The sequence below is a fragment of the Triticum dicoccoides genome, chromosome 6A, assembly GCF_002162155.2.
Source record: "Triticum dicoccoides isolate Atlit2015 ecotype Zavitan chromosome 6A, WEW_v2.0, whole genome shotgun sequence".
Lineage (NCBI taxonomy): Eukaryota > Viridiplantae > Streptophyta > Magnoliopsida > Poales > Poaceae > Triticum > Triticum dicoccoides.
The window spans coordinates 608,201,176-608,214,657 of record NC_041390.1 but is presented as its reverse complement, the minus strand read 5'-3'; positions in this window follow the sequence as shown (position 1 = coordinate 608,214,657).

Below are 13,482 nucleotides of genomic sequence, written 5' to 3'. Positions count from 1 at the left end.
CTTGTTTTATTAGGCGTTCAATTCTGTTTGCACGGTTGCACCTGCTGCATTCTCATTGATGTTGAGATTATGTTGCTTGTTGTTGAATTCGAATGAAGTAGGCAGAGCCATGAACCACTTTGTTGTCACTTATTTTGTTAGTATTTTTCTTTCTCTTGTCTTGTGTTGCTAGAGAAATATAACTTGGTTTTTTGGCTATTGGTTACAGGAGGGAAAGCATATGGGATCTACACGATGTGATGAGGAGATCTATCTGGGTTCGGTTGTCGAGGAAAAGTAGGGAGGGGGAAATCCCCATTTAATAGGTCACCCTCACTGAGTGTTTGCTACAATCTTGTATGTGTAGTCATCCCTCTGTAAAATATAAGAGGGTTTAGATCACTAAAGAGTTGAATGGGTAGAGAGTGCCGTCGAGGTCTACATTATTTCACGCGCAGCAGCCAAACATGATTAAAAATTGAGAACTTTTGCACTCGTAATAAAGAGAAACAAAAACAAGGACGAGAGATTAGCAAAGAGGAGGTGGTCAAACTTTTGCTCCATGACACATACAGATGGATGACACACAACTGGGTGCATGTGGGTATACAGATGGAGAGAGAGCGAGCTATCGAGGAGGAGGGTTGTTGGAGAGGGAGAGAACTATCAGATGAGAAGAAGATGAATTCCAAGGATGATGTGTTTAAATAGGCGGGCAATTACCTAGTGCATTGCGTGATGGACCATCTTCCACGAGGGAGAGGATTATCGATTTAGAATATAACACAAAAACATTTATGGAGAGTAAAACACACCATTACTGTAGTCTAGAAACACAAAATCTTTTTTGTTGTTCTATGTGTGTGGGTGGGTGGGTGGGGATGGGGGGGGGGGGCAGGTGCCCCCCTCCCACTAAGTTTGGCCAATTCTCATATTTTTGATGGAAGATTATCACCTATGCGGACATATCCATCTGAGTTTTGATGGAAGATTATCACCTATGCAGACATATCCATCTGAGTTTTGGTGTGTCGACTAATGCAGCAGGACTCTCCCATGCACCACTCTCACGTCTCACAATTCAATTTTGTTCTTAGTCCATCGGATACGATATTGATTACAATGACTTTTATAGGTATACACATACATGAGCGCACTAATTAAACACCCTTCCTCAATCCTCATACGAATTTTACTCTCTAGTGCTTTGCTCTAACATCCGCTTTGTCCTGCTTCTCAAATAAATAAATCATGTTCATGTCTGACAGGTTTGTCCATGGAAGCGAACTACCCTACAATACCATCAAACGTGACGATCTTCTCGGTAACATGCTTAATAAAATGCACATCCGTCAATTCGTACGATGTCATGCCAACTAGTTCTCGGTAAAGCGCACGTACATTTTGAGTAATTTTATCTTTTTTTGTATAGAGCTCCTCAGATGTCATTTGACTACCAAAATTTACAAGCCTCTCTAACATTTGTTGATGATTATTCTCACAGAGTTTTAGGTTTTCTCGAAATGTTTTGATATGTTTTTTTTGTATGGGTGCACCGTGAGTGTGCCAAGGATGGGTGTAGAAAAACCACTTTCGGGTAGGTATCATCAACCCTGTGACTCTAGAGGCAATTGCATGCAGGGAAGCTCTAGCCCTAGCAGATGATCTTCTTCTTCTTCAATACTTCATCATTTCTTCAGACTCCAAGCAAGCAGGTGGTGGAAGATATCGCAAGAGGAAATCAGGGTCGCTATATATGGTCCCACGATCACAGAGATAAACCTTCGAGCTGCAACGTTTAACTACAATTTGATTTTTGATTTTTGAAGGCCGTGCCGTTAACGGCAAGCTTATAGTCTAGAAAGGCACTCTCATAATCTTGGTCCGGGACGCCATATTTGGTTGGCTCAACCCCATGCATGCTCTGATTTGTATCCCATCTTATACGTACGGACTATAATCAATAAAGCTAATTTGCTTTTTCCTCAGTAAAATAAAATAAATAAATCAATTTCCATGCATCTCAACTGACGGTACTGCATGAGTGGACTAGCTAATTAAGGAGAGACGAGTGTAGTGTGTTGGGGTGAGCCAAATGGGATGCGCTGGGCCGCGTGTGACCAGCAGCGTTGCGTGTGGTTACTTGTACTTTTTGGTCACCGAGACGAGACCCACGGAGATGAGTATGAACGAATCGAGAAGAATCTGACTTCACTCATCCACTTTCCTCTCTCCCTTCACCTACTGCTCCTTCTTCCTCTCACCCGGATTACCCCTCTGTAGCGAGTGTGATCGGTCGGTCGATCCACCTAGCTAGGGTCATCCATCCAGTGTCACCTTAATTAGGTCAACCGCACTTCACTCCGTCTCCATGGCGTGGCCGTGGCGGGTGCCGCATAAGCTGTGAGGAGGACCGGAGGGAGAGATGTTGCCGACGGCTGAGGAGGCGGCGCTGCCGCTAGACGATGACAACCTGCTCTGCGAGATCCTCCTCCGCCTCCGGCCGCTGCCGTCCTCGCTCCCGCGCGCCTCCGCCGTCTGCAAGCGATGGCGCTGCCTCGCCTCCGGTCCAGCCTTCTCCCGCCGCTTCCGCCTCGACCACCGCCGCAGCCCTCCGCTCCTCGGCTTCTTCAACGGCGCTCTTCCCGAGCTCTCCTTCAAACCTGCTACTCTGGAGGACGCCCCCGATCGTGTTCCGCCCGGGCGCTTCTTCTTGCGGTCGCAGATTTACCTCGGACTCATGTGCTCGGGTGCCGCCATGGCCTGGTATTAGGCGAGGACTGGTACGACCTCGTGGTGTGTGACCCCGTCACCGGCCAGCAGCACCGCCTAGACTATCCCCGGACCCGGAGTTCGATCCGACCAAATCCTTGGTCAATGGGGCGGTGCTCAGCTCTGCTGCGACTGCGGGAGACGTCCGCTACTTTCAGGTTGTTTTGTTGGTACTCCTTCCGTCTAGGTGAGTAGTTGTGCACCATGACCAAGGAGAAGGGGAAAACAAAAAAATTTAATGTTTATTTGCTAATTAATAGTATTGCATGTAATGAACTAACCACTGTATGTTATATTTGGTAGCCTCAAGTCATTAAAATCATGCACACCCCACATATCTTATTGATTGATATGTTAAGAAACAAAAAACGAGGTAGAAGTTAATGCACCGCGCTTAAATGTTTTGGAATTATTTGGTTTTCGTAAGATGACTTACACACCTAAATGGAGGGACTAGTGCGAGATCACCAAAGAAAGTTGCTAGCCCGTGTTTACTCGTGACACATTGGAGTGTGGGGTGCGATTCCATCCGGGTTTGCTGTGGGCCCCCTTGACTCCAGGGTTATTCGTGAGCCTGCTGTGTTAGTTGGGGATTCCTTTTACTGGATACTCGTCGGTACTACTATGTTCAATCTCCTTGAGTTCGATTTGAAGACGGAGAGGCTAGCCCTCATACGGACGCCAGCAGATAAGTCTTATGATGCAGCATTTCCGAATAATAGTCCTCACGGCCGCTTCACGATCATTCAGGCAGAGGCTGATGGGCTGGGTTTACTCTCCGTGTCAGGCTTAACCGCCCAATTATGGAAGAGGAAGGCCGATTGTGATGATGTTGCATCATGGGGTGTGGAAAGAAGTGTTGAACTGGACAAGTGCCTCTCCATCGACATCGATTCAGAGGGTTACTTAATCATACAAGGGTACGCTGAGGCCAATGATTCCTGTAGGAGCCTCTTCACGGTCGACGTCAAGCTTGAGCCATTGCGGTGCAAGAAACTTTTCGACACCAACGAAAAGAAAAGCTACTATCTGTTAGACTTATAATATAAGTCATGTACCCCTTTGTGTTTTTTCCATTGTATAAGGGATTTCTTGCATATGTTCCACACCTGTACATGTATACATACAGGCCTATGGCCTCATGAGAATACAAATTGCTTATTCCTAACATGGTATTAGAGCTAGGTCATTTTTTTGCACGCTGCAACTCATGCTATTGATCCATCTCTCCTCCCCGATCGAAGGCGCCGGCCTCGATCTCCCGGAGTCTCTCGATCTGATCGATCGAGTCCGGCTTGTCTTGCTCCCGCTCGAAGCCAGCGCCCGCCCGCCCTGATCCAGTCGCTCGTTCGGCCAGCGGACGCCTGATCCAGTCGCAGAGATCGAGTCCGGCTTGTCTTGCTCCTGCTCGAAGACAACGCCTTCCGCCAGCGGACGCCCGATCCAGTCGCCAGCGCCCGCCCGCCCAGTCACCAGCGCCCTCCCGATCCCGATCCAGCCGCCAGCGCCCGCCCCGCTCGATCCGGTCGCCCAATCCAGTCGCCCGCCCGCCCTGAAGTCGCTACTCCCCGCTCGCGTCTGATTCCGCTGCCGGTGGTCTGCTGTTCCCGATTCTGCTGTCGCTGGTGCTCTCGTCGGATCTCAAAAAAAATGTCTGCTGCATCGGGCTATGTTGTTGTCCCTCACTGTCCGGTGATCTTTGATGGTACTAACTACACCGAGTTCACTGGCTTTATGCGCATTCACATGCGTGGCATCCGTCTCTGGGGTGTTCTTTCTGGCGAGGTCTGCTATCCGCCACGTCCAGATCCTCCGGTGGCCCCTACTCCGCCGACTCCATCGGTTCTTCCTATGGATGCTAATCAGGCCGCCAAGGATGCGGCTAAGCTTGCTGATGAGGCTGCTGATCGTGCTTATGATGAGAGGGTTTTGGCTTATGAGGAGGCTCTTCAGACGTATCATGGTGCTTTGTCTGTTTACACCCAGTGGCTTGATGATGATGCTCGTGCTGCAGCTGTTCTCACTGCTAGTGTTCTGCCTCAGTTTGCTTCTGAGTTTCTGGGTCTTCCTACTGTCTTTGAGATGTGGATCCGTCTTCGTCAGCACTATCAGCCCTCTGGTGATGCCTTATACCTTTCTGTGGTCCGTCAGGAGCATGCTCTTCAGCAGGATGACTCTACTGTTGATGACTTCTATGCACAGAGTTCTGCTATCTGGCGCCAGCTTGATTCTCTCCGCAGTGCCGGTTGTCGTACTTGCCCCTGTTGCCAGGCTGTCCAGGCCAATTTGGAGTTTCATCGCGTCTACGAGTTCCTTTCTCGGCTCCGTAAGGAGTTTGAGCCCCGACGTGCTCAGTTGTTTGCTCGTGGCCGTATTTCTCTCATGGAGGCGCTTTCTGAGATTCGTGCTGAGGAGACTCGCTTATGTGGTGCTGGTTTGCTGGAGGTTCCCTCTGTGCTCGCTACTCAGTCTTCTTCCACGCCACCTGCTGCACCGACCCCTTCTTGCTTGAGTGCTCCGCCGCTCTTGCCCACTCCTTCTGGAGGCTTAAGTCGCCCCCGTCCACATTGCGATTACTGCAACAATGATGGTCATATTGAGTCCCAGTGCTACACGAAGAGGAAACACCTGCGCAAGACGCGATCATCATCTTCAGGGACTTCGTCATCTACCTCGACAGCTTCAGCCATTGCTTTGACTGAGCAGGATATTCTGAGACTTAAGCGTCTGCTCGCGGCTTCAGGTTCTTCCTCGACGGGTACTGTTGGTTCTGTGACTGATGCTTCCCGCACTGAGCAACCGCCCTCTACACAGTCAGGTACATCCCCATGGGTTCTGGACTCTGGAGCTTCTTTTCATATGTCTTCTCATTCTTCCACTTTGTCCTCTCTTCGATCGTTGGCTTCTCCTATTCATGTCTTCACTGCTGATGGTACTCCGCTTTCTGTTGCTAGTAGAGGCGATCTTACCACTCCTTCTTATTCTGTTCCTGATGTTGCTCATGTTCCTCGACTTACCATGAATTTGTTTTCTGCTGATCAACTTACTGATACTGGTTGTCGCGTCATCCTTGATGTTGACTCTTGTTCTGTCCAGGACCGTCGCACGCACACTCTGGTTGGGGCTGGCCCTCGCCGCCGTAATTCTCAGGGTCTTTGGGAGTTGGACTGGCTTCATGTTCCTTCCACTGCCACCACCATCGCCAGTTCCTCCGCTTCAGTCGCCATCATATTATTTTCATACATGATTTCTCTCATTACACATTGCTTTATTTCATGACTTCTCGTAGTGAGGTGTTGTCTATTTATAAACGTTTTGCTGCCATGGTTCATACTCAGTTCTCTTCACCCATTCGTGTTTTTCGTGCTGACTCCGCTAGCGAGTATATCTCTAAGATGTTGCGTGGTATTCTTCTGAGCAAGGAACTCTCTCTCAATTCTCCTGTCCTGGTGCTCATGCTCAGAATGGTGTGGCTGAGCGAAAGCATCGACATCTTCTTGAGACGGCTCGTGCATTGATGATTGCTGCCTCTCTCCCGCCTCATTTTTGGGCTGAGGCCGTCTCCACCTCCACCTATCTTATCAATATACAACCTTCCGCTGCTCTACAGGGTGGTGTTCCTTTCGAGCGTCTTTTTGATCATTCTCCCGATTATTCGATGCTTCGCTTGTTTGGTTGTGTTTGTTATGTTCTACTTGCCCCTCGTGAACGCACCAAACTAACCGCTCAGTCTGTTGAGTGTGTCTTCTTAGGCTACAGTGATGAGCATAAGGGCTATCATTGTTGGGATCCTATCGGTCGTCGGATGCGTATCTCTCGTGACGTGACTTTTGATGAGTCTCGTCCCTTCTACCCACGCCCATCTTCCTTGATTTTTTCAGTGGAGGATATCTCTTTCCTCACTTTTCCTGACTCACCTATCACCCCCGTCGCGCCTGTGCCTATTCGTTCCACCCCCTCTGCTTCTCCACCTCTAGTCGATTTGCAGCCACCATCTTCTCCGGTCTCCTTGCCTAGCATGTCACCGGATTCTACACCTTCATCTCCGGTGACTTCTTCGTCGCCACCCCTTATTGGACGAGTCCTCTTCCTCTCAGCCTCCTTATGGCTTGCGTTCTCGTCCTCGTCCGCCTGTTGATCGCTTTGGATTTCCCACCGCTGGTGCTGCTATTCTTGAGCCAACTTCTTATCGTCAGGCTGTTGATCATCCTGAATGGCAGTTTGCGATGGTAGAGGAGATTGCTGCTCTTGAACGCACTGGTACCTGGGATCTTGTTTCTCTTCCTCCCGGACTCCGTCCCATCACTTGTAAGTGGGTCTACAAGGTTAAGACTCGCTCCGATGGTTCTCTTAAGCGTCACAAAGCTCGTTTTGTGGCTCGTGGTTTTCAGCAGGAGCACGGTCGTGATTATGACGAGACTTTTGCTCCTGTGGCCCATATGACCACTATTCATACACTTCTTGCCGTTGCCTCTGCACGCCACTGGTCTATATCTCAGCTTGATGTTAAGAATGCTTTTCTTAATGGTGAGATGCATGAGGAGGTGTACATGCAGCCACCACCTGGGTATTCTGTTCCTGATGGCATGGTATCTCGTCTTCGTCGCTCTCTCTATGGCCTTAAGCAAGCCCCCCGCGCCTGGTTTGAGCGTTTTGCCTCTGTGGTCACTACTGCTGGTTTTTCAGCAAGTGCTCATGATCTAGCATTGTTTATTCACCTTTCTCCTCGTGGTCGGACTCTTCTTCTTCTCTATGTTGATGACATGATCATCACTGGGGATGACCCCGAGTATATTGCCTTTGTAAAGGCACGTCTTAGTGAGCAGTTTCTTATGTCTGATCTTGGATCTCTTCGCTACTTTCTTGGGATTGAAGTCTCTTCTACCTCTGATGCCTTTTTTATATCCCAGGAAAAGTATATCCAGGATCTTCTTGCTCGTGCTGCTCTTACTGACGAGCGCATTGTTGAGACTCCTATGGAGCTCAATGTTCACCTCCGTGCTACTGATGGTGATCCTCTCCCTGACCCGACGCGTTATCGTCATCTCGTTGGCAGTCTTGTCTATCTAGCTGTCACACGTCCGGACATCTTTTATCCGGTTCATATTCTGAGTCAGTTTGTCTCTTCTCCCACATCGGTTCACTATAGTCATCTCCTTCGTGTTCTCCGATATCTTCGGGGCATGATCTCTCACCGTCTATTCTTTCCTAGCTCCAGTTCTTTACAGCTTCAGGCCTATTCGGATGCTACGTGGGCTAGTGATCCTTCCGATCGCCGTTCACTTTCTGCTTACTGTGTTTTTCTTGGTGGTTCTCTCATTGCCTGGAAGACGAAGAAACAGATTGCAGTTTCCCGTTCGAGTGTTGAGGCTGAGTTGCGAGCCATGGCTCTTTTGACGGCAGAGGTGACTTGGTTACAATGGTTACTTCAGGATTTTGGTGTTTCTGTCACTACACCGACTCCGCTCCTATCTGACAGTACATGTGCTATTAGCATTGCGTGCGATCCTGTGAAGCATGAGCTCACCAAGCATATTGGTGTTGATGCTTTCTATGTGCGCGCTGGTGTGCAGGATCAGGTTATTGCTCTTCAGTATGTGCCTTCTGAGTTACAGTTGGCGGATTTCCTGACGAAGGCCCAGACTAGAGCACAACATGGCTTTTATCTCTCCAAACTCAGTGTTGTTCATCCACCATGAGTTTGAGGGGGGGTGTTAGAGTTATAATATAAGTCATGTACCCCTTTGTGTTTTTCCCGTTGTATAAGGGGTTTCCTGCATATGTTCCACACCTGTACATGTATATATACCGGCCTATGGCCTCATGGGAATACAAGTTGCTTATTCCTAACACTATCGACCATTTGAAACTGTCTATGCTGCAGGTAATTAATAGCATGCCTGCACACTGTCGGTATAACAAAACCAGGTTACTCCTTTCATGTTAATTGGTTGGTGGAATGCCTTTCCCATCCTTTCATGTTAAGCTAATAATTTTAAATAGTGTTGCATCAGTTATTCTTTTGCTGCTTCATGATCTCTCCAAACCATACCAATTTTGTTCTGTCCCAATATATGGTTGTGTGGTTGTGTTTATGTAAAATTCTTATGATCTAGAAAAATAGTATTAGTTTTTGATATCCTACTTAGCTCATGCCACCAGTTCTGTTCCTGTGGTTGAAAAAATTCTTTATATATAATTGAAGTAAATTTCATTGTTGTCTACCCGTTGACATATGCAAGAAATGTATAATGGTAGTGCTAGTGCATATAGATGCAGTGCAATTTTTCTAAATCAATGAGGCGATGTGATGGCATAATTCTGATGTATTGTCCATAAATATGATGCCAAGTTGTTTCTAATATTCTCACATTTTCATTAAGATTACCATTGGACAATGTGGTTCAAGTCAGAGCTAGGATCTGTATGCCTTCTCGCCGTCAATGCGAAATTCCAAAATATTTAAAAACCACTTTATTTTTTGTTGGCAATGAGAGGCAGACTAGTATATAATAATTTAATTTGATTTAACCTGAGAGGCAACCTGTCTGGCAAGTAGCTTCAAGCATCGAATTGCAAAAGAGTACCGCTTGTTTCTTTTCCTTCCGATTTCCATCTTCCCCATTATAGTTGGATTTCATTCATTCTACACATATACAACTATAATCATACAATCAAAGCAAAACAATCTCCGCCGAGTTGGCAGATGCCCACCCATCGGTGATCAGTATGGTCTGCTCATGTCGTGAAATGCCTAGGGATGCCCACTAGCCAGCAATGGCCTGGATTGTGCCACCTCACTGATCCGTGGCACCATGGTGTCCTTGTTCTCTCCACCATGCCTTCTTCAAGACCATACCATCTCTATATACACTAGAGGTACCTATCCACATGTGGGGTGCGCATGCGACTTAGGACTTGGGAACGACGGGCCGGGGGAAGGGGAAGTAGGACGACAGACGGCCGATTCTCAGGCGCTCCACTGACACGTATGTCACTATCTGCTTGCTTGATGGTGCGTACCCAAAGTTTGTATTAGTAACCAATTAATCCGCTGGCGCTCCACTGACACATAACGCTGCATATGCTGTGGCGGAGCTTGATAAAAGAATCTAATCTAAGCTTGCTCAAAAAATATTTTGCAACTTGATTCAAGGCTGGGGGCCAATGCCCCCCCCCCCCAATCCAAAGACTCTTTCACAACTTTGAAGACGACGAAGAAAATCCGTTGAGTTCGGCGGGGGGATGTACTTCCTGGCCGCAGTGGAATTGGACTGCGCCTGGGGACGAGGGCCCTTTTATATGCATCTCAATTTCAACAAGTTCAAGTGGATAACGAGTTTTCACACATGCAAGCAAACTCTCAGATATACACTAACAGTGAGAAAGACCATGCCGTGAGAGTCCTCAAGAGGTTGGGTCTGAAGGTCTGCTTTGACGCAATCTTCTACTTCGAGACTCTGAACAAGTAGTTCCTGACGCAGCCATGGGACAAGGCCGCCACCCCTGAGATCTTTGACATTGGGACATTTGGCCCGATCAGGTGGCAGGGTCGACAAGCTAGCTAGGACCCCCGTCCAATGCAAGCTAAACATCAAGGCCATGAAGACAACCCTAGAAATGTCCAACGTCGACCCCTCCAAGGCGGCGTGTCTGTCATCTTGCAACATTTTGGTCGATTTTCACATCATTCCAACCAACAAGGTGAAGATCTGGGTGGTGACCTCAAAAAAGCATACCCATTTAAACATACTTTGACAAGATTATTACTGAAACAAAAAAACATGCCAATACATCAGAGCTTATATGTGCACACGAATTCATGTTAATTATTCATGAAGTGACTTTACATCACCGATAGGAAGTGCAGCTGGCTGCAACCCACCTCTAGCCAACTTGGTAGTACACTATTCCATAGGTCCAATGAATGCAAAGGTATAAGGGCAGCAAGCAGATAAAAGGATCAAATAAAAACACAAGAGGAAGTAATCACTTGTAATATTAATGGTTCGGTTCATTACATCCCTTTGAGCATGTCGTGGAACCAATATGTATGGTTCTAGCTTTGATCCCATTGAGAAACTACATGTTTACAGATCTCCTTATTTTGACCCCATTATTTTATAGTCCAGTCTTCAATAGTTAAGTTAACAACAACATCAAGGAGGGAGTGTACCTCCCTTTTGCATTTGAATCAGTTGAAACGATTAAACCTCTCCGCAAACAAAATCTGCAAAGCATGTATCAAACATTTTAGAGTAAGACGATAATAAAGGACCTAACTTCACACAATCTGAAAAATGCTCAATTCAATTTTTTTAATAGTTGATAATGTTTTCCATGAGAAGTTGTATGGTGTAGGCCTGACTAAAACTACACACCCTAACTAGTACATAGTAGTAATTGTACCTGTAACCTATACTCTTTCTATTTGTATATGCCTACAAATTTATGCACTTCCGGCAGTAAGTGATATTAACCTGGTAAGTATCCCATTTACCATTTACCAACCCCATTTCTATCATAGCTCTAGAAGCTTTGGACCTGAATACACCTTTGTTTGACCACTATGAGGACTTTCAAACACTTTTTGTTCGCCTAGTCAGCACCTTAATTAGAACACAATCAACATCTTTAACACATCGAGAAATGCATATCCGGATCTTACACTATATAGGTAGTGACTTCGTTATTCTAGTAAATGCATATCCTAGATAGATAGGAAAGCGCCACGCGTTGCCCGCAGAAGCGGTGGGCTAACCAGCATTACTAACCTCTTTAAAAGCAAATAAGGTTAAAGAAGTATACACGTAAATAACTAATCATGCATATACACAAATAGATATGGAATCTAAACATTTTGTTTACGACAGCATGAGCTTCCCATGTAAAGCGGCTTCTAATGTAAGGCAGCTATGTGAGACTCTAGTTTTTCATGTTTGCTAGTTACCTATGGTTTTTAGACAAACAAAAATAAATAGGTGTTCCTTTACGAAAAGGTTGCATACCATAAACTGTGAAATAAGCTGAGTGCCTCGTTTACGGTGGAGTTCGATGTAGCCCGAATGGGGTCCTTTTCAGAGATAATCGAGCGTTTGCTTTATGGAATTTTAGTTCATTTTTAATTTCACATTGCCCATGGTCGGCGTGTAATAAGGTTGTAGATGCTCTCGCGCTGCTTTCAGATAATTCATTGAGGGCTGGGTTCCTTGGTGTCACAGTTCCTTAGCTGAGTCTCCATGTTTAGACTGATAATTTTTACTATCCAGGCTTGCCAAAAATAAAAAATCTGTTCCGAGATAATCAGCGAGGAATAGGAAAAATGGTATGCGCCGCTTTTTTCTTGTCAGTCATGCGGATTAATCAGTTATAGATCAGGACAAACACTTGTTAGAAAGTAATAGTACAGCTGCAACTACCCTGATCATAATTACAAGTAGTATACAGTTTTCAAAGGTACAGTACTAGTACTGGCACAAATATCTATCTACTACTCGAGAACCTAATTGTGTATGCTACACTGCTAGTTAGTGCGTCGCTGTATGGGAAACACACAAACCATACGTCTCAATCAGTCACTACAAAAGGACAATGTCCTAATCAAATATGGAGCATCAGCCCCATGCCGTATGGCCCGATGATGTTCCTAACTTTGCTCAGTTCTTGGTTGCCAGCGACCGTGCTGGATAAGCCGTTTAATGGAACTAGATGACACCCCGCGTGTTGCGGCGGGAATTTGTAGAAAGCGATTATAATATAAAATCTTAAGGGGAAGTAATATCTAAATTTAAAAGGTAATATAGTTATAGAAAAATATGTAGGTTGAGAATCACAAACACTAAGACCTCAAATGCATGTCTTATTAATTTCTATTCGCAATGAGCAAAGTATTAGCGAGTAGAAACTACCAACTACCTAAACATAACAATATCATGCATGAACTACACAAATTAGATGCTTCAGTTCTTTCATAGCAGTCGTGTGTGTGTGTGTGTTTTTTTTTTGCGAGGGATAGCAGCCACGTTTGTTGACCAACTATGAGGATGCAAGGTAATATCAGACTGATGCTTCACGGGTATGGTAATGCAAGATTGTTCAATAATGTGAGTAACTTCTGCAATAATATGTTACTGGTCATCATTACAACTAATGTGGTGATTTAAGAGAGCTATCAAGATTCAAGAGAGGCAAAAGTATTTACATTAATCCTGTCACAATTTCTAAAGGGGTATAAAAGTGCTGAGACAGATTTTGGCCTTGAACTGATGGTGTCACTCAAACTGAAGATTACAGTTTTGAAGAAAAATTTAAAACATATATAATCCATATTACACACATGTAGGTGCACAAATGACTGAAGCTGCATCAGTACAGAAATGTCTGGCAAACAACATTGGATGGCAGAAAAAAAAACAATATTGTTTGAGTGTATAAAAACCGATCATCTAAAAAGGGTTAGTGTATAGTTACACCATTGCAAATAAGGTGCACCAATCTAGCACTGCTACCTCTGCCTGCAAGTCAAATAGGAAGATATAAAGATAATCCCCGTGTAAATCGTGTTAGTATCTGAATAACCCAAATTGAATTATGGCATGCACCCGACATACTGGTATAGGAAATCGGTATGCTTTCCACTGCATACAAATACATGAGCAGATGAGCAAAAAGGTAAGAAAATTTGAACCTCTTTCATTAAAGAATAGGTGTTCCCGTGGAGGCAGAAGTGCT